Source organism: Pelobates fuscus, chromosome 6, assembly GCF_036172605.1.
Source record: "Pelobates fuscus isolate aPelFus1 chromosome 6, aPelFus1.pri, whole genome shotgun sequence".
Classification (NCBI taxonomy): Eukaryota; Metazoa; Chordata; class Amphibia; order Anura; family Pelobatidae; genus Pelobates; species Pelobates fuscus.
Genome location: NC_086322.1, coordinates 37,822,689 through 37,847,177, shown reverse-complemented (window position 1 = coordinate 37,847,177; position 24,489 = coordinate 37,822,689). Strand labels below are relative to the sequence as shown.

Below are 24,489 nucleotides of genomic sequence, written 5' to 3'. Positions count from 1 at the left end.
TTAGTAGAAGTGTTATCTTGGGCAATTTTTGTCCAAGGGGTGGAGCTTAAGCAAAGTTCCACTTCGGTTGCTAAGCGGATTTACTGACAATCCATCAGTGAAAAGAATGCAACTAAAGGACAAACTGTATACACCACAGACAGAGGAGAACAAAATAGCTGTGCCCAAATATTGAGAGTCGGCGCAAGGGAGAAAACATGATAAATATAGATTGAGGCAAGTGGTAAGGTGGATAGTAGACGATACAAGGGGTATAAGGAAAAGAAAATTGAAAAGAAAAAAGTTGCATGTCGTACTTGTTTTGCCTTTGCAGCCCTCTTGTTCAATGGTTGGAACATTCCATTTTTATGACCTGAGTTTTCTTAAAATGTGCTGCCACCACGATGCGCATCTTTTTTCCGTTTACAAACAAACGAAAACTAAAGAGTTTCACTATCTTAAAGACTTTTGGCTGCATGACACTGTAGGTGCAAGAGAAATGATATTGTTACAGACACTGGGCTTATTGTGTGTGGATACTAAGACAAGCTTGTGTTTTTTTTACTGTTAAAAGAAAGTTACACGTCAAGCCCCAGTGGCCTAATGGATAAGGCACTGGCCTCCTAAGCCAGGGATTGTGGGTTCAAGTCCCATCTGGGGTGCACCCGCGTGTTGAAGGTGCATGAACTTGAGTATGGCACTCAAATTTAGCATCCCCCAAATGTAATATTTTATTCGCTGATGAGATTATGTGAGGTTTAATCATGGAGACAAGTAGTTGTGTAAACCTTACAGGGTTTTTCACTAAAGTGAAAATGATCAGGAATTTCAAGTGTATTTCAATTTAAAAGACCAAGTGGACAATTTTCTCCAAGTTACCTACGCCTTCAGTTCAGCTGCGTCGGCCTTGATTTTAAAATTCACTTTAAATTCTGGACAATTCTCAATTCAGTGAATATATCTGTACGATTATGAAATTGCCACATGAAACTTGCATTCAACTAATTAGAAGTTAATTGAGAACACATGGACAGCGCAGGTTTGGGTGAAAACACAGAAGTTGCAGAACAAGCAACTTGCTCTAGTGGCGCAATCGGTTAGCGCGCGGTACTTATAAGGCAGTATCTGTTGAGCAATGCCGAGGTTGTGAGTTCAAGCCTCACCTAGAGCAGTTTTTGCATTTGCTTTTCATTGGTTTATCTGCAAGGTCCAGCACGTTGTCTCCAACCAGCTCTCAACGCCTCACCAGTCCAACAGGATGTAAATGGATTCTATTTTGTCCCTCTGTTTGCCCTTGTTTTTATTTGCTCTTAAATTCATCGTACTATTTTTGTTAGGGATTGCCTTTTTTTTTAGTAGAAGTGTTATCTTGGGCAATTTTTGTCCAAGGGGCGGAGCTTAAGCAAAGTTCCACTTCGGTTGCTAAGCGGATTTACTGACAATCCATCAGTGAAAAGAATGCAACTAAAGGACAAACTGTATACACCACAGACAGAGGAGAACAAAATAGCTGTGCCCAAATATTGAGAGTCGGCGCAAGGGAGAAAACATGATAAATATAGATTGAGGCAAGTGGTAAGGTGGATAGTAGACGATACAAGGGGTATAAGGAAAAGAAAATTGAAAAGAAAAAAGTTGCATGTCGTACTTGTTTTGCCTTTGCAGCCCTCTTGTTCAATGGTTGGAACATTCCATTTTTATGACCTGAGTTTTCTTAAAATGTGCTGCCACCACGATGCGCATCTTTTTTCCGTTTACAAACAAACGAAAACTAAAGAGTTTCACTATCTTAAAGACTTTTGGCTGCATGACACTGTAGGTGCAAGAGAAATGATATTGTTACAGACACTGGGCTTATTGTGTGTGGATACTAAGACAAGCTTGTGTTTTTTTTACTGTTAAAAGAAAGTTACATGTCAAGCCCCAGTGGCCTAATGGATAAGGCACTGGCCTCCTAAGCCAGGGATTGTGGGTTCAAGTCCCATCTGTGGTGCACCCGTGTGTTGAAGGTGCTCGAACTTGAGTATGGCACTCAAATTTAGCATCCCCCAAATGTAATATTTTATTCGCTGATGAGATTATGTGAGGTTTAATCATGGAGACAAGTAGTTGTGTAAACCTTACAGGGTTTTTCACTAAAGTGAAAATGATCAGGAATTTCAAGTGTATTTCAATTTAAAGGACCAAGTGGACAATTTTCTCCAAGTTACCTACGCCTTCAGTTCAGCTGCGTCGGCCTTGATTTTAAAATTCACTTTAAATTCTGGACAATTCTCAATTCAGTGAATATATCTGTACGATTATGAAATTGCCACATGAAACTTGCATTCAACTAATTAGAAGTTAACTGAGAACACATGGACAGCGTAGGTTTGGGTGAAAACACAGAAGTTGCAGAACAAGCAACTTGCTCTAGTGGCGCAATCGGTTAGCGCGCGGTACTTATAAGGCAGTATCTGTTGAGCAATGCCGAGGTTGTGAGTTCAAGCCTCACCTAGAGCAGTTTTTGCATTTGCTTTTCATTGGTTTATCTGCAAGGTCCAGCACGTTGTCTCCAACCAGCTATCAACGCCTCACCAGTCCAACAGGATGTAAATGGATTCTATTTTGTCCCTCTGTTTGCCCTTGTTTTTATTTGCTCTTAAATTCTTCGTACTATTTTTGTTAGGGATTGCCTTTTTTTTTAGTAGAAGTGTTATCTTGGGCAATTTTTGTCCAAGGGGCGGAGCTTAAGCAAAGTTCCACTTCGGTTGCTAAGCGGATTTACTGACAATCCATCAGTGAAAAGAATGCAACTAAAGGACAAACTGTATACACCACAGACAGAGGAGAACAAAATAGCTGTGCCCAAATATTGAGAGTCGGCGCAATGGAGAAAACATGATAAATATAGATTGAGGCAAGTGGTAAGGTGGATAGTAGACGATACAAGGGGTATAAGGAAAAGAAAATTGAAAAGAAAAAAGTTGCATGTCGTACTTGTTTTGCCTTTGCAGCCCTCTTGTTCAATGGTTGGAACATTCCATTTTTATGACCTGAGTTTTCTTAAAATGTGCTGCCACCACGATGCGCATCTTTTTTCCGTTTACAAACAAACGAAAACTAAAGAGTTTCACTATCTTAAAGACTTTTGGCTGCATGACACTGTAGGTGCACGAGAAATGATATTGTTACAGACACTGAGCTTATTGTGTGTGGATACTAAGACAAGCTTGTGTTTTTTTTACTGTTAAAAGAAAGTTACACGTCAAGCCCCAGTGGCCTAATGGATAAGGCACTGGCCTCCTAAGCCAGGGATTGTGGGTTCAAGTCCCATCTGGGGTGCACCCGCGTGTTGAAGGTGCTTGAACTTGAGTATGGCACTCAAATTTAGCATGCACCAAATGTAATATTTTATTCGCTGATGAGATTATGTGAGGTTTAATCATGGAGACAAGTAGTTGTGTAAACCTAACAGGGTTTTTCACTAAAGTGAAAATGATCAGGAATTTCAAGTGCATTTCAATTTAAAGGACCAAGTGGACAATTTTCTCCAAGTTACCTATGCCTTCAGTTCAGCTGCGTCGGCCTTGATTTTAAAATTCACTTTAAATTCTGGACAATTCTCAATTCAGTGAATATATCTGTACGATTATGAAATTGCCACATGAAACTTGCATTCAACTAATTAGAAGTTAACTGAGAACACATGGACAGCGTAGGTTTGGGTGAAAACACAGAAGTTGCAGAACAAGCAACTTGCTCTAGTGGCGCAATCGGTTAGCGCGCGGTACTTATAAGGCAGTATCTGTTGAGCAATGCCGAGGTTGTGAGTTCAAGCCTCACCTAGAGCAGTTTTTGCATTTGCTTTTCATTGGTTTATCTGCAAGATCCAGCACGTTGTCTCCAACCAGCTATCAACGCCTCACCAGTCCAACAGGATGTAAATGGATTCTATTTTGTCCCTCTGTTTGCCCTTGTTTTTATTTGCTCTTAAATTCATCGTACTATTTTTGTTAGGGATTGCCTTTTTTTTTAGTAGAAGTGTTATCTTGGGCAATTTTTGTCCAAGGGGCGGAGCTTAAGCAAAGTTCCACTTCAGTTGCTAAGCGGATTTACTGACAATCCATCAGTGAAAAGAATGCAACTAAAGGACAAACTGTATACACCACAGACAGAGGAGAACAAAATAGCTGTGCCCAAATATTGAGAGTCGGCGCAATGGAGAAAACATGATAAATATAGATTGAGGCAAGTGGTAAGGTGGATAGTAGACGATACAAGGGGTATAAGGAAAAGAAAATTGAAAAGAAAAAAGTTGCATGTCGTACTTGTTTTGCCTTTGCAGCCCTCTTGTTCAATGGTTGGAACATTCCATTTTTATGACCTGAGTTTTCTTAAAATGTGCTGCCACCACGATGCGCATCTTTTTTCCGTTTACAAACAAACGAAAACTAAAGAGTTTCACTATCTTAAAGACTTTTGGCTGCATGACACTGTAGGTGCAAGAGAAATGATATTGTTACAGACACTGAGCTTATTGTGTGTGGATACTAAGACAAGCTTGTGTTTTTTTTACTGTTAAAAGAAAGTTACACGTCAAGCCCCAGTGGCCTAATGGATAAGGCACTGGCCTCCTAAGCCAGGGATTGTGGGTTCAAGTCCCATCTGGGGTGCACCCGCGTGTTGAAGGTGCTTGAACTTGAGTATGGCACTCAAATTTAGCATCCCCCAAATGTAATATTTTATTCGCTGATGAGATTATGTGAGGTTTAATCATGGAGACAAGTAGTTGTGTAAACCTTACAGGGTTTTTCACTAAAGTGAAAATGATCAGGAATTTCAAGTGTATTTCAATTTAAAGGACCAAGTGGACAATTTTCTCCAAGTTACCTACGCCTTCAGTTCAGCTGCGTCGGCCTTGATTTTAAAATTCACTTTAAATTCTGGACAATTCTCAATTCAGTGAATATATCTGTACGATTATGAAATTGCCACATGAAACTTGCATTCAACTAATTAGAAGTTAATTGAGAACACATGGACAGCGCAGGTTTGGGTGAAAACACAGAAGTTGCAGAACAAGCAACTTGCTCTAGTGGCGCAATCGGTTAGCGCGCGGTACTTATAAGGCAGTATCTGTTGAGCAATGCCGAGGTTGTGAGTTCAAGCCTCACCTAGAGCAGTTTTTGCATTTGCTTTTCATTGGTTTATCTGCAAGGTCCAGCACGTTGTCTCCAACCAGCTATCAACGCCTCACCAGTCCAACAGGATGTAAATGGATTCTATTTTGTCCCTCTGTTTGCCCTTGTTTTAATTTGCTCTTAAATTCATCGTACTATTTTTGTTAGGGATTGCCTTTTTTTTAGTAGAAGTGTTATCTTGGGCAATTTTTGTCCAAGGGGCGGAGCTTAAGCAAAGTTCCACTTCAGTTGCTAAGCGGATTTACTGACAATCCATCAGTGAAAAGAATGCAACTAAAGGACAAACTGTATACACCACAGACAGAGGAGAACAAAATAGCTGTGCCCAAATATTGAGAGTCGGCGCAATGGAGAAAACATGATAAATATAGATTGAGGCAAGTGGTAAGGTGGATAGTAGACGATACAAGGGGTATAAGGAAAAGAAAATTGAAAAGAAAAAAGTTGCATGTCGTACTTGTTTTGCCTTTGCAGCCCTCTTGTTCAATGGTTGGAACATTCCATTTTTATGACCTGAGTTTTCTTAAAATGTGCTGCCACCACGATGCGCATCTTTTTTCCGTTTACAAACAAACGAAAACTAAAGAGTTTCACTATCTTAAAGACTTTGGCTGCATGACACTGTAGGTGCAAGAGAAATGATATTGTTACAGACACTGAGCTTATTGTGTGCGGATACTAAGACAAGCTTGTGTTTTTTTTACTGTTAAAAGAAAGTTACACGTCAAGCCCCAGTGGCCTAATGGATAAGGCACTGGCCTCCTAAGCCAGGGATTGTGGGTTCAAGTCCCATCTGGGGTGCACCCGCGTGTTGAAGGTGCATGAACTTGAGTATGGCACTCAAATTTAGCATCCCCCAAATGTAATATTTTATTCGCTGATGAGATTATGTGAGGTTTAATCATGGAGACAAGTAGTTGTGTAAACCTTACAGGGTTTTTCACTAAAGTGAAAATGATCAGGAATTTCAAGTGTATTTCAATTTAAAGGACCAAGTGGACAATTTTCTCCAAGTTACCTACGCCTTCAGTTCAGCTGCGTCGGCCTTGATTTTAAAATTCACTTTAAATTCTGGACAATTCTCAATTCAGTGAATATATCTGTACGATTATGAAATTGCCACATGAAACTTGCATTCAACTAATTAGAAGTTAATTGAGAACACATGGACAGCGCAGGTTTGGGTGAAAACACAGAAGTGGCAGAACAAGCAACTTGCTCTAGTGGCGCAATCGGTTAGCGCGCGGTACTTATAAGGCAGTATCTGTTGAGCAATGCCGAGGTTGTGAGTTCAAGCCTCACCTAGAGCAGTTTTTGCATTTGCTTTTCATTGGTTTATCTGCAAGGTCCAGCACGTTGTCTCCAACCAGCTCTCAACGCCTCACCAGTCCAACAGGATGTAAATGGATTCTATTTTGTCCCTCTGTTTGCCCTTGTTTTTATTTGCTCTTAAATTCATCGTACTATTTTTGTTAGGGATTGCCTTTTTTTTTAGTAGAAGTGTTATCTTGGGCAATTTTTGTCCAAGGGGTGGAGCTTAAGCAAAGTTCCACTTCGGTTGCTAAGCGGATTTACTGACAATCCATCAGTGAAAAGAATGCAACTAAAGGACAAACTGTATACACCACAGACAGAGGAGAACAAAATAGCTGTGCCCAAATATTGAGAGTCGGCGCAAGGGAGAAAACATGATAAATATAGATTGAGGCAAGTGGTAAGGTGGATAGTAGACGATACAAGGGGTATAAGGAAAAGAAAATTGAAAAGAAAAAAGTTGCATGTCGTACTTGTTTTGCCTTTGCAGCCCTCTTGTTCAATGGTTGGAACATTCCATTTTTATGACCTGAGTTTTCTTAAAATGTGCTGCCACCACGATGCGCATCTTTTTTCCGTTTACAAACAAACGAAAACTAAAGAGTTTCACTATCTTAAAGACTTTTGGCTGCATGACACTGTAGGTGCAAGAGAAATGATATTGTTACAGACACTGGGCTTATTGTGTGTGGATACTAAGACAAGCTTGTGTTTTTTTTACTGTTAAAAGAAAGTTACACGTCAAGCCCCAGTGGCCTAATGGATAAGGCACTGGCCTCCTAAGCCAGGGATTGTGGGTTCAAGTCCCATCTGGGGTGCACCCGCGTGTTGAAGGTGCATGAACTTGAGTATGGCACTCAAATTTAGCATCCCCCAAATGTAATATTTTATTCGCTGATGAGATTATGTGAGGTTTAATCATGGAGACAAGTAGTTGTGTAAACCTTACAGGGTTTTTCACTAAAGTGAAAATGATCAGGAATTTCAAGTGTATTTCAATTTAAAAGACCAAGTGGACAATTTTCTCCAAGTTACCTACGCCTTCAGTTCAGCTGCGTCGGCCTTGATTTTAAAATTCACTTTAAATTCTGGACAATTCTCAATTCAGTGAATATATCTGTACGATTATGAAATTGCCACATGAAACTTGCATTCAACTAATTAGAAGTTAACTGAGAACACATGGACAGCGTAGGTTTGGGTGAAAACACAGAAGTTGCAGAACAAGCAACTTGCTCTAGTGGCGCAATCGGTTAGCGCGCGGTACTTATAAGGCAGTATCTGTTGAGCAATGCCGAGGTTGTGAGTTCAAGCCTCACCTAGAGCAGTTTTTGCATTTGCTTTTCATTGGTTTATCTGCAAGGTCCAGCACGTTGTCTCCAACCAGCTCTCAACGCCTCACCAGTCCAACAGGATGTAAATGGATTCTATTTTGTCCCTCTGTTTGCCCTTGTTTTTATTTGCTCTTAAATTCATCGTACTATTTTTGTTAGGGATTGCCTTTTTTTTTAGTAGAAGTGTTATCTTGGGCAATTTTTGTCCAAGGGGCGGAGCTTAAGCAAAGTTCCACTTCAGTTGCTAAGCGGATTTACTGACAATCCATCAGTGAAAAGAATGCAACTAAAGGACAAACTGTATACACCACAGACAGAGGAGAACAAAATAGCTGTGCCCAAATATTGAGAGTCGGCGCAATGGAGAAAACATGATAAATATAGATTGAGGCAAGTGGTAAGGTGGATAGTAGACGATACAAGGGGTATAAGGAAAAGAAAATTGAAAAGAAAAAAGTTGCATGTCGTACTTGTTTTGCCTTTGCAGCCCTCTTGTTCAATGGTTGGAACATTCCATTTTTATGACCTGAGTTTTCTTAAAATGTGCTGCCACCACGATGCGCATCTTTTTTCCGTTTACAAACAAACGAAAACTAAAGAGTTTCACTATCTTAAAGACTTTTGGCTGCATGACACTGTAGGTGCACGAGAAATGATATTGTTACAGACACTGAGCTTATTGTGTGTGGATACTAAGACAAGCTTGTGTTTTTTTTACTGTTAAAAGAAAGTTACACGTCAAGCCCCAGTGGCCTAATGGATAAGGCACTGGCCTCCTAAGCCAGGGATTGTGGGTTCAAGTCCCATCTGGGGTGCACCCGCGTGTTGAAGGTGCATGAACTTGAGTATGGCACTCAAATTTAGCATCCCCCAAATGTAATATTTTATTCGCTGATGAGATTATGTGAGGTTTAATCATGGAGACAAGTAGTTGTGTAAACCTTACAGGGTTTTTCACTAAAGTGAAAATGATCAGGAATTTCAAGTGTATTTCAATTTAAAGGACCAAGTGGACAATTTTCTCCAAGTTACCTACGCCTTCAGTTCAGCTGCGTCGGCCTTGATTTTAAAATTCACTTTAAATTCTGGACAATTCTCAATTCAGTGAATATATCTGTACGATTATGAAATTGCCACATGAAACTTGCATTCAACTAATTAGAAGTTAATTGAGAACACATGGAAAGCGCAGGTTTGGGTGAAAACACAGAAGTTGCAGAACAAGCAACTTGCTCTAGTGGCGCAATCGGTTAGCGCGCGGTACTTATAAGGCAGTATCTGTTGAGCAATGCCGAGGTTGTGAGTTCAAGCCTCACCTAGAGCAGTTTTTGCATTTGCTTTTCATTGGTTTATCTGCAAGGTCCAGCACGTTGTCTCCAACCAGCTCTCAACGCCTCACCAGTCCAACAGGATGTAAATGGATTCTATTTTGTCCCTCTGTTTGCCCTTGTTTTTATTTGCTCTTAAATTCATCGTACTATTTTTGTTAGGGATTGCCTTTTTTTTTAGTAGAAGTGTTATCTTGGGCAATTTTTGTCCAAGGGGCGGAGCTTAAGCAAAGTTCCACTTCGGTTGCTAAGCGGATTTACTGACAATCCATCAGTGAAAAGAATGCAACTAAAGGACAAACTGTATACACCACAGACAGAGGAGAACAAAATAGCTGTGCCCAAATATTGAGAGTCGGCGCAAGGGAGAAAACATGATAAATATAGATTGAGGCAAGTGGTAAGGTGGATAGTAGACGATACAAGGGGTATAAGGAAAAGAAAATTGAAAAGAAAAAAGTTGCATGTCGTACTTGTTTTGCCTTTGCAGCCCTCTTGTTCAATGGTTGGAACATTCCATTTTTATGACCTGAGTTTTCTTAAAATGTGCTGCCACCACGATGCGCAGCTTTTTTCCGTTTACAAACAAACGAAAACTAAAGAGTTTCACTATCTTAAAGACTTTTGGCTGCATGACACTGTAGGTGCAAGAGAAATGATATTGTTACAGACACTGGGCTTATTGTGTGTGGATACTAAGACAAGCTTGTGTTTTTTTTAATGTTTAAAGAAAGTTACACGTCAAGCCCCAGTGGCCTAATGGATAAGGCACTGGCCTCCTAAGCCAGGGATTGTGGGTTCAAGTCCCATCTGGGGTGTTGAAGTTGCTTGAACTTGAGTATGGCACTCAAATTTAGCATCCCCCAAATGTAATATTTTATTCCGCTGATGAGATTATGTGAGGTTTAATCATGGAGACAAGTAGTTGTATAAACCTAACAGGGTTTTTCACTAAAGTGAAAATGATCAGGAATTTCAAGTGCATTTCAATTTAAAGGACCAAGTGGACAATTTTCTCCAAGTTACCTACGCCTTCAGTTCAGCTGCGTCGGACTTGATTTTAAAATTCACTTTAAATTCTGGACAATTCTCAATTCAGTGAATATATCTGTACGATTATGAAATTGCCACATGAAACTTGCATTCAACTAATTAGAAGTTAACTGAGAACACATGGACAGCGTAGGTTTGGGTGAAAACACAGAAGTTGCAGAACAAGCAACTTGCTCTAGTGGCGCAATCGGTTAGCGCGCGGTACTTATAAGGCAGTATCTGTTGAGCAATGCCGAGGTTGTGAGTTCAAGCCTCACCTAGAGCAGTTTTTGCATTTGCTTTTCATTGGTTTATCTGCAAGGTCCAGCACGTTGTCTCCAACCAGCTATCAACGCCTCACCAGTCCAACAGGATGTAAATGGATTCTATTTTGTCCCTCTGTTTGCCCTTGTTTTTATTTGCTCTTAAATTCATCGTACTATTTTTGTTAGGGATTGCCTTTTTTTTTAGTAGAAGTGTTATCTTGGGCAATTTTTGTCCAAGGGGCGGAGCTTAAGCAAAGTTCCACTTCAGTTGCTAAGCGGATTTACTGACAATCCATCAGTGAAAAGAATGCAACTAAAGGACAAACTGTATACACCACAGACAGAGGAGAACAAAATAGCTGTGCCCAAATATTGAGAGTCGGCGCAATGGAGAAAACATGATAAATATAGATTGAGGCAAGTGGTAAGGTGGATAGTAGACGATACAAGGGGTATAAGGAAAAGAAAATTGAAAAGAAAAAAGTTGCATGTCGTACTTGTTTTGCCTTTGCAGCCCTCTTGTTCAATGGTTGGAACATTCCATTTTTATGACCTGAGTTTTCTTAAAATGTGCTGCCACCACGATGCGCATCTTTTTTCCGTTTACAAACAAACGAAAACTAAAGAGTTTCACTATCTTAAAGACTTTTGGCTGCATGACACTGTAGGTGCACGAGAAATGATATTGTTACAGACACTGAGCTTATTGTGTGTGGATACTAAGACAAGCTTGTGTTTTTTTTACTGTTAAAAGAAAGTTACACGTCAAGCCCCAGTGGCCTAATGGATAAGGCACTGGCCTCCTAAGCCAGGGATTGTGGGTTCAAGTCCCATCTGGGGTGCACCCGCGTGTTGAAGGTGCATGAACTTGAGTATGGCACTCAAATTTAGCATCCCCCAAATGTAATATTTTATTCGCTGATGAGATTATGTGAGGTTTAATCATGGAGACAAGTAGTTGTGTAAACCTTACAGGGTTTTTCACTAAAGTGAAAATGATCAGGAATTTCAAGTGTATTTCAATTTAAAGGACCAAGTGGACAATTTTCTCCAAGTTACCTACGCCTTCAGTTCAGCTGCGTCGGCCTTGATTTTAAAATTCACTTTAAATTCTGGACAATTCTCAATTCAGTGAATATATCTGTACGATTATGAAATTGCCACATGAAACTTGCATTCAACTAATTAGAAGTTAATTGAGAACACATGGACAGCGCAGGTTTGGGTGAAAACACAGAAGTGGCAGAACAAGCAACTTGCTCTAGTGGCGCAATCGGTTAGCGCGCGGTACTTATAAGGCAGTATCTGTTGAGCAATGCCGAGGTTGTGAGTTCAAGCCTCACCTAGAGCAGTTTTTGCATTTGCTTTTCATTGGTTTATCTGCAAGGTCCAGCACGTTGTCTCCAACCAGCTCTCAACGCCTCACCAGTCCAACAGGATGTAAATGGATTCTATTTTGTCCCTCTGTTTGCCCTTGTTTTTATTTGCTCTTAAATTCATCGTACTATTTTTGTTAGGGATTGCCTTTTTTTTTAGTAGAAGTGTTATCTTGGGCAATTTTTGTCCAAGGGGTGGAGCTTAAGCAAAGTTCCACTTCGGTTGCTAAGCGGATTTACTGACAATCCATCAGTGAAAAGAATGCAACTAAAGGACAAACTGTATACACCACAGACAGAGGAGAACAAAATAGCTGTGCCCAAATATTGAGAGTCGGCGCAAGGGAGAAAACATGATAAATATAGATTGAGGCAAGTGGTAAGGTGGATAGTAGACGATACAAGGGGTATAAGGAAAAGAAAATTGAAAAGAAAAAAGTTGCATGTCGTACTTGTTTTGCCTTTGCAGCCCTCTTGTTCAATGGTTGGAACATTCCATTTTTATGACCTGAGTTTTCTTAAAATGTGCTGCCACCACGATGCGCATCTTTTTTCCGTTTACAAACAAACGAAAACTAAAGAGTTTCACTATCTTAAAGACTTTTGGCTGCATGACACTGTAGGTGCAAGAGAAATGATATTGTTACAGACACTGGGCTTATTGTGTGTGGATACTAAGACAAGCTTGTGTTTTTTTTACTGTTAAAAGAAAGTTACACGTCAAGTCCCAGTGGCCTAATGGATAAGGCACTGGCCTCCTAAGCCAGGGATTGTGGGTTCAAGTCCCATCTGGGGTGCACCCGCGTGTTGAAGGTGCATGAACTTGAGTATGGCACTCAAATTTAGCATCCCCCAAATGTAATATTTTATTCGCTGATGAGATTATGTGAGGTTTAATCATGGAGACAAGTAGTTGTGTAAACCTTACAGGGTTTTTCACTAAAGTGAAAATGATCAGGAATTTCAAGTGTATTTCAATTTAAAAGACCAAGTGGACAATTTTCTCCAAGTTACCTACGCCTTCAGTTCAGCTGCGTCGGCCTTGATTTTAAAATTCACTTTAAATTCTGGACAATTCTCAATTCAGTGAATATATCTGTACGATTATGAAATTGCCACATGAAACTTGCATTCAACTAATTAGAAGTTAATTGAGAACACATGGACAGCGCAGGTTTGGGTGAAAACACAGAAGTTGCAGAACAAGCAACTTGCTCTAGTGGCGCAATCGGTTAGCGCGCGGTACTTATAAGGCAGTATCTGTTGAGCAATGCCGAGGTTGTGAGTTCAAGCCTCACCTAGAGCAGTTTTTGCATTTGCTTTTCATTGGTTTATCTGCAAGGTCCAGCACGTTGTCTCCAACCAGCTCTCAACCCCTCACCAGTCCAACAGGATGTAAATGGATTCTATTTTGTCCCTCTGTTTGCCCTTGTTTTTATTTGCTCTTAAATTCATCGTACTATTTTTGTTAGGGATTGCCTTTTTTTTTAGTAGAAGTGTTATCTTGGGCAATTTTTGTCCAAGGGGCGGAGCTTAAGCAAAGTTCCACTTCGGTTGCTAAGCGGATTTACTGACAATCCATCAGTGAAAAGAATGCAACTAAAGGACAAACTGTATACACCACAGACAGAGGAGAACAAAATAGCTGTGCCCAAATATTGAGAGTCGGCGCAAGGGAGAAAACATGATAAATATAGATTGAGGCAAGTGGTAAGGTGGATAGTAGACGATACAAGGGGTATAAGGAAAAGAAAATTGAAAAGAAAAAAGTTGCATGTCGTACTTGTTTTGCCTTTGCAGCCCTCTTGTTCAATGGTTGGAACATTCCATTTTTATGACCTGAGTTTTCTTAAAATGTGCTGCCACCACGATGCGCATCTTTTTTCCGTTTACAAACAAACGAAAACTAAAGAGTTTCACTATCTTAAAGACTTTTGGCTGCATGACACTGTAGGTGCAAGAGAAATGATATTGTTACAGACACTGGGCTTATTGTGTGTGGATACTAAGACAAGCTTGTGTTTTTTTTACTGTTAAAAGAAAGTTACATGTCAAGCCCCAGTGGCCTAATGGATAAGGCACTGGCCTCCTAAGCCAGGGATTGTGGTTTCAAGTCCCATCTGTGGTGCACCCGTGTGTTGAAGGTGCTCGAACTTGAGTATGGCACTCAAATTTAGCATCCCCCAAATGTAATATTTTATTCGCTGATGAGATTATGTGAGGTTTAATCATGGAGACAAGTAGTTGTGTAAACCTTACAGGGTTTTTCACTAAAGTGAAAATGATCAGGAATTTCAAGTGTATTTCAATTTAAAGGATCAAGTGGACAATTTTCTCCAAGTTACCTACGCCTTCAGTTCAGCTGCGTCGGCCTTGATTTTAAAATTCACTTTAAATTCTGGACAATTCTCAATTCAGTGAATATATCTGTACGATTATGAAATTGCCACATGAAACTTGCATTCAACTAATTAGAAGTTAACTGAGAACACATGGACAGCGTAGGTTTGGGTGAAAACACAGAAGTTGCAGAACAAGCAACTTGCTCTAGTGGCGCAATCGGTTAGCGCGCGGTACTTATAAGGCAGTATCTGTTGAGCAATGCCGAGGTTGTGAGTTCAAGCCTCACCTAGAGCAGTTTTTGCATTTGCTTTTCATTGGTTTATCTGCAAGGTCCAGCACGTTGTCTCCAACCAGCTATCAACGCCTCACCAGTCCAACAGGATGTAAATGGATTCTATTTTGTCCCTCTGTTTGCCCTTGTTTTTATTTGCTCTTAAATTCTTCGTACTATTTTTGTTAGGGATTGCCTTTTTTTTTAGTAGAAGTGTTATCTTGGGCAATTTTTGTCCAAGGGGCGGAGCTTAAGCAAAGTTCCACTTCAGTTGCTAAGCGGATTTACTGACAATCCATCAGTGAAAAGAATGCAACTAAAGGACAAACTGTATACACCACAGACAGAGGAGAACAAAATAGCTGTGCCCAAATATTGAGAGTCGGCGCAATGGAGAAAACATGATAAATATAGATTGAGGCAAGTGGTAAGGTGGATAGTAGACGATACAAGGGGTATAAGGAAAAGAAAATTGAAAAGAAAAAAGTTGCATGTCGTACTTGTTTTGCCTTTGCAGCCCTCTTGTTCAATGGTTGGAACATTCCATTTTTATGACCTGAGTTTTCTTAAAATGTGCTGCCACCACGATGCGCATCTTTTTTCCGTTTACAAACAAACGAAAACTAAAGAGTTTCACTATCTTAAAGACTTTTGGCTGCATGACACTGTAGGTGCAAGAGAAATGATATTGTTACAGACACTGAGCTTATTGTGTGTGGATACTAAGACAAGCTTGTGTTTTTTTTTTTTTTATTGTTAAAAGAAAGTTACACGTCAAGCCCCAGTGGCCTAATGGATGAGGCACCGGCCTCCTAAGCCTAATGGATAAGGCACTGGACTGCTAAACCAGGAAGTGTGGGGTCAAGTCCCATCTGGGGTGCACCCATGTGTTGAAGGTGGTTGAACTTGAGTATGGCACTCAAATTTAGCTTCCCCCAAATGTAATATTTTATTCGCTGATGAGATTATGTGAGGTTTAATCATGGAGACAAGTAGTTGTGTAAACCTTACAGGGTTTTTCACTAAAGTGAAAATGATCAGGAATTTCAAGTGTATTTCAATTTAAAGGACCAAGTGGACAATTTTCTCCAAGTTACCTACGCCTTCAGTTCAGCTGCGTCGGCCTTGATTTTAAAATTCACTTTAAATTCTGGACAATTCTCAATTCAGTGAATATATCTGTACGATTATGAAATTGCCACATGAAACTTGCATTCAACTAATTAGAAGTTAATTGAGAACACATGGACAGCGCAGGTTTGGGTGAAAACACAGAAGTTGTAGAACAAGCAACTTGCTCTAGTGGCGCAATCGGTTAGCACGTGGTACTTATAAGGCAGTATCTGTTGAGCAATGCCGAGGTTGTGAGTTCAAGCCTCACCTAGAGCAGTTTTGCATTTGCTTTTCATTGGTTTATCTGCAAGGTCCAGCACGTTGTCTCCAACCAGCTCTCAACGCCTCACCAGTCCAACAGGATGTAAATGGATTCTATTTTGTCCCTCTGTTTGCCCTTGTTTTTATTTGCTCTTAAATTCATCGTACTATTTTTGTTAGGGATTGCCTTTTTTTTTAGTAGAAGTGTTATCTTGGGCAATTTTTGTCCAAGGGGCGGAGCTTAAGCAAAGTTCCACTTCGGTTGCTAAGCGGATTTACTGACAATCCATCAGTGAAAAGAATGCAACTAAAGGACAAACTGTATACACCACGGACAGAGGAGAACAAAATAGCTGTGCCCAAATATTGAGAGTCGGCGCAAGGGAGAAAACATGATAAATATAGATTGAGGCAAGTGATAAGGTGTATAGTAGACGATAAAAGGGGTATAAGGAAAAGAAAATTGAAAAGAAAAAAGTTGCATGTCGTACTTGTTTTGCCTTTGCAGCCCTCTTGTTCAATGGTTGGAACATTCCATTTTTATGACCTGAGTTTTCTTAAAATGTGCTGCCACCACGATGCGCATCTTTTTTCCGTTTACAAACAAACGAAAACTAAAGAGTTTCACTATCTTAAAGACTTTTGGCTGCATGACACTGTAGGTGCAAGAGAAATGATATTGTTACAGACACTGAGCTTATTGTGTGTGGATACTAAGACAAGCTTGTGTTTTTTTTTGGTTTTTTTTACTGTTAAAAGAAAGTTACACGTCAAGCCCCAGTGGCCTAATGGATAAGGCACTGGCCTCCTAAGCCAGGGATTGTGGGTTCAAGTCCCATCTGGGGTGCACCCGCGTGTTGCAGGTGCTTGAACTTGAGTATGGCACTCAAATTTAGCATCCCCCAAATGTAATATTTTATTCGCTGATGAGATTATGTGAGGTTTAATCATGGAGACAAGTAGTTGTGTAAACCTTACAGGGTTTTTCACTAAAGTGAAAATGATCAGGAATTTCAAGTGTATTTCAATTTAAAGGACTAAGTGGACAATTTTCTCCAAGTTACCTACGCCTTCAGTTCAGCTGCGTCGGCCTTGATTTTAAAATTCACTTTCAATTCTGGACAATTCTCAATTCAGTGAATATATCTGTACGATTATGAAATTGCCACATGAAACTTGCATTCAACTAATTAGAAGTTAATTGAGAACACATGGACAGCGCAGGTTTGGGTGAAAACACAGAAGTTGCAGAACAAGCAACTTGCTCTAGTGGCGCAATCGGTTAGTGCGCGGTACTTATAAGGCCGTATCTGTTGAGCAATGCCGAGGTTGTGAGTTCAAGCCTCACCTAGAGCAGTTTTTGCATTTGCTTTTCATTGGTTTATCTGCAAGGTTCAGCATGTTGTCTCCAACCAGCTCTCAACGCCTCACCAGTCCAACAGGATGTAAATGGATTCTATTTTGTCCCTCTGTTTGCCATTGTTTTTATTTGCTCTTAAATTCATCGTACTATTTTTGTTAGGGATTGCCTTTTTTTTAGTAGAAGTGTTATCTTGGGCAATTTTTGTCCAAGGGGCGGAGCTTAAGCAAATTTCCACTTCGGTTGCTAAGCGGATTTACTGACAATCCATCAGTGAAAAGAATGCAACTAAAGGACAAACTGTATACACCACAGACAGAGGAGAACAAAATAGCTGTGCCCAAATATTGAGAGTCGGCGCAAGGGAGAAAACATGATAAATATAGATTGAGGCAAGTGGTAAGGTGGATAGTAGACGATACAAGGGGTATAATGAAAAGAAAATTGAAAAGAAAAAAGTTGCATGTCGTACTTGTTTTGCCTTTGCAGCCCTCTTGTTCAATGGTTGGAACATTCCATTTTTATGACCTGAGTTTTCTTAAAATGTGCTGCCACCACGATGCGCATCTTTTTTCCGTTTACAAACAAACGAAAACTAAAGAGTTTCACTATCTTAAAGACTTTTGGCTGCATGACACTGTAGGTGCAAGAGAAATGATATTGTTACAGACACTGGGCTTATTGTGTGTGGATACTAAGACAAGCTTCTGTTTTTTGTTTTTTTTTTACTGTTAAAAGAAAGTTACATGTCAAGCCCCAGTGGCCTAATGGATAAGGCACTGGCCTCCTAAGCCAGGGATTGTGGGTTCAAGTCCCATCTGGGGTGCACCTGCGTGTTGAAGGTGCTTGAACTTGAGTATGGCACTCAAATTTAGCATCCCGCAAATGTAATATTTTATTCGCTGATGAGATTATGTGAGGTTTAATCATGGAGACAAGTAGTTGTGTAAACCTTACAGGGTTTTTCACTAAAGTGAAAATGATCAGGAATTTCAAGTGTATTTCAATTTAAAGGACCAAGTGGACAATTTTCTCCAAGTTACCTACGCCTTCAGTTCAGCTGCGTCGGCCTTGATTTTAAAATTCACTTTAAATTCTGGACAATTCTCAATTCAATGAATATATCTGTACGATTATGAAATTGCCACATGAAACTTGCATTCAACTAATTAGAAGTTAATTGAGAACACATGGACAGCGCAGGTTTGGGTGAAAACACAGAAGTTGAGGAACAAGTAACTTGCTCTAGTGGCGCAATCGGTTAGCACGCAGTACTTATAAGGCAGTATTTGTTGAGCAATGCCGAGGTTGTGAGTTCAAGCCTCACCTAGAGCAGTTTTTGCATTTGCTTTTCATTGGTTTATCTGCAAGGTCCAGCACGTTGTCTCCAACCAGCTCTCAACGCCTCACCAGTCCAACAGGATGTAAATGGATTCTATTTTGTCCCTCTGTTTGCCCTTGTTTTTATTTGCTCTTAAATTCATCGTACTATTTTTGTTAGGGATTGCCTTTTTTTTTAGTAGAAGTGTTATCTTGGGCAATTTTTGTCCAAGGGGCGGAGCTTAAGCAAAGTTCCACTTCGGTTGCTAAGCGGATTTACTGACAATCCATCAGTGAAAAGAATGCAACTAAAGGACAAACTGTATACACCACAGACAGAGGAGAACAAAATAGCTGTGCCCAAATATTGAGAGTCGGCGCAATGGAGAAAACATGATAAATATAGATTGAGGCAAGTGGTAAGGTGGATAGTAGACGATACAAGGGGTATAAGGAAAAGAAAATTGAAAAGAAAAAAGTTGCATGTCGTACTTGTTTTGCCTTTGCAGCCCTCTTGTTCAATGGTTGGAACATTCCATTTTTATGACCTGAGTTTTCTTAAAATGTGCTGCCACCACGATGCGCATCTTTTTTCCGTTTACAAACAAACGAAAACTAAAGAGTTTCACTATCTTAAAGACTTTTGGCTGCATGACACTGTAGGTGCAAGAGAAATGATATTGTTACAGACACTGAGCTTATTGTGTGTGGATACTAAGACAAGCTTGTGTTTTTTTTTTTTTTATTGTTAAAAGAAAGTTACACGTCAAGCCCCAGTGGCCTAATGGATGAGGCACCGGCCTCCTAAGCCTAATGGATAAGGCACTGGACTCCTAAGCCAGGAATTGTGGGGTCAAGTCCCATCTGGGGTGCACCCATGTGTTGAAGGTGGTTGAACTTGAGTATGGCACTCAAATTTAGCTTCCCCCAAATGTAATATTTTATTCGCTGATGAGATTATGTGAGGTTTAATCATGGAGACAAGTAGTTGTGTAAACCTTACAGGGTTTTTCACTAAAGTGAAAATGATCAGGAATTTCAAGTGTATTTCAATTTAAAGGACCAAGTGGACAATTTTCTCCAAGTTACCTACGCCTTCAGTTCAGCTGCGTCGGCCTTGATTTTAAAATTCACTTTAAATTCTGGACAATTCTCAATTCAGTGAATATATCTGTACGATTATGAAATTGACACATGAAACTTGCATTCAACTAATTAGAAGTTAATTGAGAACACATGGACAGCGCAGGTTTGGGTGAAAACACAGAAGTTGTAGAACAAGCAACTTGCTCTAGTGGCGCAATCGGTTAGCACGCGGTACTTATAAGGCAGTATCTGTTGAGCAATGCCGAGGTTGTGAGTTCAAGCCTCACCTAGAGCAGTTTTGCATTTGCTTTTCATTGGTTTATCTGCAAGGTCCAGCATGTTGTCTCCAACCAGCTCTCAACGCCTCACCAGTCCAACAGGATGTAAATGGATTCTATTTTGTCCCTCTGTTTGCCCTTGTTTTTATTTGCTCTTAAATTCATCGTACTATTTTTGTTAGGGATTGCCTTTTTTTTTTAGTAGAAGTGTTATCTTGGGCAATTTTTGTCCAAGGGGCGGAGCTTAAGCAAAGTTCCACTTCGGTTGCTAAGCGGATTTACTGACAATCCATCAGTGAAAAGAATGCAACTAAAGGACAAACTGTATACACCACAGACAGAGGAGAACAAAATAGCTGTGCCCAAATATTGAGAGTCGGCGCAAGGGAGAAAACATGATAAATATAGATTGAGGCAAGTGGTAAGGTGGATAGTAGACGATACAAGGGGTATAAGGAAAAGAAAATTGAAAAGAAAAAAGTTGCATGTCGTACTTGTTTTGCCTTTGCAGCCCTCTTGTTCAATGGTTGGAACATTCCATTTTTATGACCTGAGTTTTCTTAAAATGTGCTGCCACCACGATGCGCATCTTTTTTCCGTTTACAAACAAACGAAAACTAAAGAGTTTCACTATCTTAAAGACTTTTGGCTGCATGACACTGTAGGTGCAAGAGAAATTATATTGTTACAGACACTGAGCTTATTGTGTGTGGATACTAAGACAAGCTTGTGTTTTTTTTATTTTTTTTTTTACTGTTAAAAGAAAGTTACACGTCAAGCCCCAGTGGCCTAATGGATAAGGCACTGGCCTCCTAAGCCAGGGATTGTGGGTTCAAGTCCCATCTGGGGTGCACCCGCGTGTTGAAGGTGCTTGAACTTGAGTATGGCACTCAAATTTAGCATCCCCCAAATGTAATATTTTATTCGCTGATGAGATTATGTGAGGTTTAATCATGGAGACAAGTAGTTGTGTAAACCTTACAGGGTTTCTCACTAAAGTGAAAATGATCAGGAATTTCAAGTGTACATCAATTTAAAGGACCAAGTGGACAATTTTCTCCAAGTTACCTACGCCTTCAGTTCAGCTGCGTCGGCCTTGATTTTAAAATTCACTTTAAATTCTGGACAATTCTCAATTCAGTGAATATATCTGTACGATTATGAAATTGCCACATGAAACTTGCATTCAACTAATTAGAAGTTAATTGAGAACACATGGACAGCGCAGGTTTGGGTGAAAACACAGAAGTTGCAGAACAAGCAACTTGCTCTAGTGGCGCAGTTGGTTAGCGCGCGGTACTTATAAGGCAGTATCTGTTGAGCAATGCCGAGGTTGTGAGTTCAAGCCTCACCTAGAGCAGTTTTTGCATTTGCTTTTCATTGGTTTATCTGCAAGGTCCAGCACGTTGTCTCCAACCAGCTCTCAACGCCTCACCAGTCCAACAGGATGTAAATGGATTCTATTTTGTCCCTCTGTTTGCCCTTGTTTTTATTTGCTCTTAAATTCATCGTACTATTTTTGTTAGGGATTGCCTTTTTTTTTAGTAGAAGTGTTATCTTGGGCAATTTTTGTCCAAGGGGCGGAGCTTAAGCAAAGTTCCACTTCGGTTGCTAAGCGGATTTACTGACAATCCATCAGTGAAAAGAATGCAACTAAAGGACAAACTGTATACACCACAGACAGAGGAGAACAAAATAGCTGTGCCCAAATATTGAGAGTCGGCGCAAGGGAGAAAACATGATAAATATAGATTGAGGCAAGTGGTAAGGTGGATAGTAGACGATACAAGGGGTATAAGGAAAAGAAAATTGAAAAGAAAAAAGTTGCATGTCGTACTTGTTTTGCCTTTGCAGCCCTCTTGTTCAATGGTTGGAACATTCCATTTTTATGACCTGAGTTTTCTTAAAATGTGCTGCCACCACGATGCGCATCTTTTTTCCGTTTACAAACAAACGAAAACTAAAGAGTTTCACTATCTTAAAGACTTTTGGCTGCATGACACTGTAGGTGCAAGAGAAATGATATTGTTACAGACACTGAGCTTATTGTGTGTGGATACTAAGACAAGCTTGTGTTTTTTTTTTTTTTTTACTGTTAAAAGAAATTTACACGTCAAGCCCCAGTGGCCTAATGGATAAGGCACTGGCCTCCTAAGCCAGGGATTGTGGGTTCAAGTCCCATCTGGGGTGCACCCGCGTGTTGAAGGTGCTTGAACTTGAGTATGGCACTCAAATTTAGCATCCCCCAAATGTAATATTTTATTCGCTGATGAGATTATGTGAGGTTTAATCATGGAGACAAGTAGTTGTGTAAACCTTACAGGGTTTTTCACTAAAGTGAAAATGATCAGGAATTTCAAGTGTATTTCAATTTAAAGGACCAAGTGGACAATTTTCTCCAAGTTACCTACGCCTTCAGTTCAGCTGCGTCGGCCTTGATTTTAAAATTCACTTTAAATTCTGGACAATTCTCAATTCAGTGAATATATCTGTACGATTATGAAATTGCCACATGAAACTTGCATTCAACTAATTAGAAGTTAATTGAGAACACATGGACAGCGCAGGTTTGGGTGAAAACACAGAAGTTGCAGAACAAGCAACTTGCTCTAGTGGCGCAATCGGTTAGCGCGCGGTACTTATAAGGCAGTATCTGTTGAGCAATGCCGAGGTTGTGAGTTCAAGCCTCACCTAGAGCAGTTTTTGCATTTGCTTTTCATTGGTTTATCTGCAAGGTCCAGCACGTTGTCTCCAACCAGCTCTCAACGCCTCACCAGTCCAACAGGATGTAAATGGATTCTATTTTGTCCCTCTGTTTGCCCTTGTTTTTATTTGCTCTTAAATTCATCGTACTATTTTTGTTAGGGATTGCCTTTTTTTTTAGTAGAAGTGTTATCTTGGGCAATTTTTGTCCAAGGGGCGGAGCTTAAGCAAAGTTCAACTTCGGTTGCTAAGCGGATTTACTGACAATCCATCAGTGAAAAGAATGCAACTAAAGGACAAACTGTATACACCACAGACAGAGGAGAACAAAATAGCTGTGCCCAAATATTGAGAGTCGGCGCAAGGGAGAAAACATGATAAATATAGATTGAGGCAAGTGGTAAGGTGGATAGTAGACGATACAAGGGGTATAAGGAAAAGAAAATTGAAAAGAAAAAAGTTGCATGTCGTACTTGTTTTGCCTTTGCAGCCCTCTTGTTCAATGGTTGGAACATTCCATTTTTATGACCTGAGTTTTCTTAAAATGTGCTGCCACCACGATGCGCATCTTTTTTCCGTTTACAAACAAACGAAAACTAAAGAGTTTCACTATCTTAAAGACTTTTGGATGCATGACACTGTAGGTGCAAGAGAAATGATATTGTTACAGACACTGAGCTTATTGTGTGTGAATACTAAGACAAGCTTGTGTTTTTTTTTTTTTTTTTACTGTTAAAAGAAAGTTACACGTCAAGCCCCAGTGGCCTAATGGATAAGGCACTGGCCTCCTAAGCCAGGGATTGTGGGTTCAAGTCCCATCTGGGGTGCACCCGCGTGTTGAAGGTGCTTGAACTTGAGAATGGCACTCAAATTTAGCATCCCCCAAATGTAATATTTTATTCGCTGATGAGATTATGTGAGGTTTAATCATGGAGACAAGTAGTTGTGTAAACCTTACAGGGTTTTTCACTAAAGTGAAAATGATCAGGAATTTCAAGTGTATTTCAATTTAAAGGACCAAGTGGACAATTTTCTCCAAGTTACTTACGCCTTCAGTTCAGCTGCGTCGGCCTTGATTTTAAAATTCACTTTAAATTCTGGACAATTCTCAATTCAGTGAATATATCTGTACGATTATGAAATTGCCACATGAAACTTGCATTCAACTAATTAGAAGTTAATTGAGAACACATGGACAGCGCAGGTTTGGGTGAAAACACAGAAGTTGCAGAACAAGCAACTTGCTCTAGTGGCGCAATCGGTTAGCGCGCGGTACTTATAAGGCAGTATCTGTTGAGCAATGCCGAGGTTGTGAGTTCAAGCCTCACCTAGAGCAGTTTTTGCATTTGCTTTTCATTGGTTTATCTGCAAGATCCAGCACGTTGTCTCCAACCAGCTCTCAACGCCTAACCAGTCCAACAGGATGTAAATGGATTCTATTTTGTCCCTCTGTTTGCCCTTGTTTTTATTTGCTCTTAAATTCATCGTACTATTTTTGTTAGGGATTGCCTTTTTTTTTAGTAGAAGTGTTATCTTGGGCAATTTTTGTCCAAGGGGCGGAGCTTAAGCAAAGTTCCACTTCGGTTGCTAAGCGGATTTACTGACAATCCATCAGTGAAAAGAATGCAACTAAAGGACAAACTGTATACACCACAGACAGAGGAGAACAAAATAGCTGTGCCCAAATATTGAGAGTCGGCGCAAGGGAGAAAACATGATAAATATAGATTGAGGCAAGTGGTAAGGTGGATAGTAGACGATAAAAGGGGTATAAGGAAAAGAAAATTGAAAAGAAAAAAGTTGCATGTCGTACTTGTTTTGCCTTTGCAGCCCTCTTGTTCAATGGTTGGAACATTCCATTTTTATGACCTGAGTTTTCTTAAAATGTGCTGCCACCACGATGCGCATCTTTTTTCTGTTTACAAACAAACGAAAACTAAAG

General features: G+C 40.0%; 33 non-coding genes across 33 annotated transcripts; all 33 read left to right on the top strand.

Moving 5' to 3' along the window:
• The first annotated feature begins 568 nt into the window (after nucleotides 1-568).
• TRNAR-CCU (transfer RNA arginine (anticodon CCU)) lies at nucleotides 569-641 on the top strand. The gene has a single exon. It is a non-coding gene; the product is annotated as a tRNA-Arg (tRNA).
• Nucleotides 642-1,057: 416 nt separating this feature from the next.
• TRNAI-UAU (transfer RNA isoleucine (anticodon UAU)) lies at nucleotides 1,058-1,150 on the top strand. The gene is given in 2 exon segments: nucleotides 1,058-1,095; nucleotides 1,115-1,150. It is a non-coding gene; the product is annotated as a tRNA-Ile (tRNA).
• A 749-nt stretch (nucleotides 1,151-1,899) lies between these two features.
• Nucleotides 1,900-1,972, top strand: TRNAR-CCU (transfer RNA arginine (anticodon CCU)). The gene has a single exon. It is a non-coding gene; the product is annotated as a tRNA-Arg (tRNA).
• A 416-nt stretch (nucleotides 1,973-2,388) lies between these two features.
• TRNAI-UAU (transfer RNA isoleucine (anticodon UAU)) lies at nucleotides 2,389-2,481 on the top strand. Its single transcript is given in 2 exon segments — nucleotides 2,389-2,426; nucleotides 2,446-2,481. It is a non-coding gene; the product is annotated as a tRNA-Ile (tRNA).
• A 749-nt stretch (nucleotides 2,482-3,230) lies between these two features.
• Nucleotides 3,231-3,303, top strand: TRNAR-CCU (transfer RNA arginine (anticodon CCU)). Its single transcript has one exon. It is a non-coding gene; the product is annotated as a tRNA-Arg (tRNA).
• A 416-nt stretch (nucleotides 3,304-3,719) lies between these two features.
• TRNAI-UAU (transfer RNA isoleucine (anticodon UAU)) lies at nucleotides 3,720-3,812 on the top strand. Its single transcript is given in 2 exon segments — nucleotides 3,720-3,757; nucleotides 3,777-3,812. It is a non-coding gene; the product is annotated as a tRNA-Ile (tRNA).
• A 749-nt stretch (nucleotides 3,813-4,561) lies between these two features.
• Nucleotides 4,562-4,634, top strand: TRNAR-CCU (transfer RNA arginine (anticodon CCU)). Its single transcript has one exon. It is a non-coding gene; the product is annotated as a tRNA-Arg (tRNA).
• Nucleotides 4,635-5,050: 416 nt separating this feature from the next.
• TRNAI-UAU (transfer RNA isoleucine (anticodon UAU)) lies at nucleotides 5,051-5,143 on the top strand. Its single transcript is given in 2 exon segments — nucleotides 5,051-5,088; nucleotides 5,108-5,143. It is a non-coding gene; the product is annotated as a tRNA-Ile (tRNA).
• Nucleotides 5,144-5,890: 747 nt separating this feature from the next.
• Nucleotides 5,891-5,963, top strand: TRNAR-CCU (transfer RNA arginine (anticodon CCU)). The gene has a single exon. It is a non-coding gene; the product is annotated as a tRNA-Arg (tRNA).
• Nucleotides 5,964-6,379: 416 nt separating this feature from the next.
• On the top strand, nucleotides 6,380-6,472 carry TRNAI-UAU (transfer RNA isoleucine (anticodon UAU)). The gene is given in 2 exon segments: nucleotides 6,380-6,417; nucleotides 6,437-6,472. It is a non-coding gene; the product is annotated as a tRNA-Ile (tRNA).
• A 749-nt stretch (nucleotides 6,473-7,221) lies between these two features.
• Nucleotides 7,222-7,294, top strand: TRNAR-CCU (transfer RNA arginine (anticodon CCU)). The gene has a single exon. It is a non-coding gene; the product is annotated as a tRNA-Arg (tRNA).
• A 416-nt stretch (nucleotides 7,295-7,710) lies between these two features.
• On the top strand, nucleotides 7,711-7,803 carry TRNAI-UAU (transfer RNA isoleucine (anticodon UAU)). The gene is given in 2 exon segments: nucleotides 7,711-7,748; nucleotides 7,768-7,803. It is a non-coding gene; the product is annotated as a tRNA-Ile (tRNA).
• A 749-nt stretch (nucleotides 7,804-8,552) lies between these two features.
• TRNAR-CCU (transfer RNA arginine (anticodon CCU)) lies at nucleotides 8,553-8,625 on the top strand. Its single transcript has one exon. It is a non-coding gene; the product is annotated as a tRNA-Arg (tRNA).
• Nucleotides 8,626-9,041: 416 nt separating this feature from the next.
• TRNAI-UAU (transfer RNA isoleucine (anticodon UAU)) lies at nucleotides 9,042-9,134 on the top strand. The gene is given in 2 exon segments: nucleotides 9,042-9,079; nucleotides 9,099-9,134. It is a non-coding gene; the product is annotated as a tRNA-Ile (tRNA).
• Nucleotides 9,135-9,883: 749 nt separating this feature from the next.
• TRNAR-CCU (transfer RNA arginine (anticodon CCU)) lies at nucleotides 9,884-9,956 on the top strand. Its single transcript has one exon. It is a non-coding gene; the product is annotated as a tRNA-Arg (tRNA).
• A 407-nt stretch (nucleotides 9,957-10,363) lies between these two features.
• Nucleotides 10,364-10,456, top strand: TRNAI-UAU (transfer RNA isoleucine (anticodon UAU)). The gene is given in 2 exon segments: nucleotides 10,364-10,401; nucleotides 10,421-10,456. It is a non-coding gene; the product is annotated as a tRNA-Ile (tRNA).
• Nucleotides 10,457-11,205: 749 nt separating this feature from the next.
• Nucleotides 11,206-11,278, top strand: TRNAR-CCU (transfer RNA arginine (anticodon CCU)). Its single transcript has one exon. It is a non-coding gene; the product is annotated as a tRNA-Arg (tRNA).
• Nucleotides 11,279-11,694: 416 nt separating this feature from the next.
• TRNAI-UAU (transfer RNA isoleucine (anticodon UAU)) lies at nucleotides 11,695-11,787 on the top strand. Its single transcript is given in 2 exon segments — nucleotides 11,695-11,732; nucleotides 11,752-11,787. It is a non-coding gene; the product is annotated as a tRNA-Ile (tRNA).
• A 749-nt stretch (nucleotides 11,788-12,536) lies between these two features.
• On the top strand, nucleotides 12,537-12,609 carry TRNAR-CCU (transfer RNA arginine (anticodon CCU)). Its single transcript has one exon. It is a non-coding gene; the product is annotated as a tRNA-Arg (tRNA).
• A 416-nt stretch (nucleotides 12,610-13,025) lies between these two features.
• TRNAI-UAU (transfer RNA isoleucine (anticodon UAU)) lies at nucleotides 13,026-13,118 on the top strand. The gene is given in 2 exon segments: nucleotides 13,026-13,063; nucleotides 13,083-13,118. It is a non-coding gene; the product is annotated as a tRNA-Ile (tRNA).
• A 1,238-nt stretch (nucleotides 13,119-14,356) lies between these two features.
• TRNAI-UAU (transfer RNA isoleucine (anticodon UAU)) lies at nucleotides 14,357-14,449 on the top strand. The gene is given in 2 exon segments: nucleotides 14,357-14,394; nucleotides 14,414-14,449. It is a non-coding gene; the product is annotated as a tRNA-Ile (tRNA).
• Nucleotides 14,450-15,722: 1,273 nt separating this feature from the next.
• On the top strand, nucleotides 15,723-15,815 carry TRNAI-UAU (transfer RNA isoleucine (anticodon UAU)). Its single transcript is given in 2 exon segments — nucleotides 15,723-15,760; nucleotides 15,780-15,815. It is a non-coding gene; the product is annotated as a tRNA-Ile (tRNA).
• A 759-nt stretch (nucleotides 15,816-16,574) lies between these two features.
• On the top strand, nucleotides 16,575-16,647 carry TRNAR-CCU (transfer RNA arginine (anticodon CCU)). Its single transcript has one exon. It is a non-coding gene; the product is annotated as a tRNA-Arg (tRNA).
• Nucleotides 16,648-17,063: 416 nt separating this feature from the next.
• On the top strand, nucleotides 17,064-17,156 carry TRNAI-UAU (transfer RNA isoleucine (anticodon UAU)). The gene is given in 2 exon segments: nucleotides 17,064-17,101; nucleotides 17,121-17,156. It is a non-coding gene; the product is annotated as a tRNA-Ile (tRNA).
• A 757-nt stretch (nucleotides 17,157-17,913) lies between these two features.
• TRNAR-CCU (transfer RNA arginine (anticodon CCU)) lies at nucleotides 17,914-17,986 on the top strand. The gene has a single exon. It is a non-coding gene; the product is annotated as a tRNA-Arg (tRNA).
• Nucleotides 17,987-18,402: 416 nt separating this feature from the next.
• TRNAI-UAU (transfer RNA isoleucine (anticodon UAU)) lies at nucleotides 18,403-18,495 on the top strand. The gene is given in 2 exon segments: nucleotides 18,403-18,440; nucleotides 18,460-18,495. It is a non-coding gene; the product is annotated as a tRNA-Ile (tRNA).
• Nucleotides 18,496-19,768: 1,273 nt separating this feature from the next.
• TRNAI-UAU (transfer RNA isoleucine (anticodon UAU)) lies at nucleotides 19,769-19,861 on the top strand. Its single transcript is given in 2 exon segments — nucleotides 19,769-19,806; nucleotides 19,826-19,861. It is a non-coding gene; the product is annotated as a tRNA-Ile (tRNA).
• A 761-nt stretch (nucleotides 19,862-20,622) lies between these two features.
• On the top strand, nucleotides 20,623-20,695 carry TRNAR-CCU (transfer RNA arginine (anticodon CCU)). The gene has a single exon. It is a non-coding gene; the product is annotated as a tRNA-Arg (tRNA).
• A 416-nt stretch (nucleotides 20,696-21,111) lies between these two features.
• On the top strand, nucleotides 21,112-21,204 carry TRNAI-UAU (transfer RNA isoleucine (anticodon UAU)). Its single transcript is given in 2 exon segments — nucleotides 21,112-21,149; nucleotides 21,169-21,204. It is a non-coding gene; the product is annotated as a tRNA-Ile (tRNA).
• A 757-nt stretch (nucleotides 21,205-21,961) lies between these two features.
• On the top strand, nucleotides 21,962-22,034 carry TRNAR-CCU (transfer RNA arginine (anticodon CCU)). The gene has a single exon. It is a non-coding gene; the product is annotated as a tRNA-Arg (tRNA).
• Nucleotides 22,035-22,450: 416 nt separating this feature from the next.
• TRNAI-UAU (transfer RNA isoleucine (anticodon UAU)) lies at nucleotides 22,451-22,543 on the top strand. Its single transcript is given in 2 exon segments — nucleotides 22,451-22,488; nucleotides 22,508-22,543. It is a non-coding gene; the product is annotated as a tRNA-Ile (tRNA).
• Nucleotides 22,544-23,301: 758 nt separating this feature from the next.
• TRNAR-CCU (transfer RNA arginine (anticodon CCU)) lies at nucleotides 23,302-23,374 on the top strand. The gene has a single exon. It is a non-coding gene; the product is annotated as a tRNA-Arg (tRNA).
• A 416-nt stretch (nucleotides 23,375-23,790) lies between these two features.
• TRNAI-UAU (transfer RNA isoleucine (anticodon UAU)) lies at nucleotides 23,791-23,883 on the top strand. Its single transcript is given in 2 exon segments — nucleotides 23,791-23,828; nucleotides 23,848-23,883. It is a non-coding gene; the product is annotated as a tRNA-Ile (tRNA).
• Nucleotides 23,884-24,489: the final 606 nt, after the last annotated feature.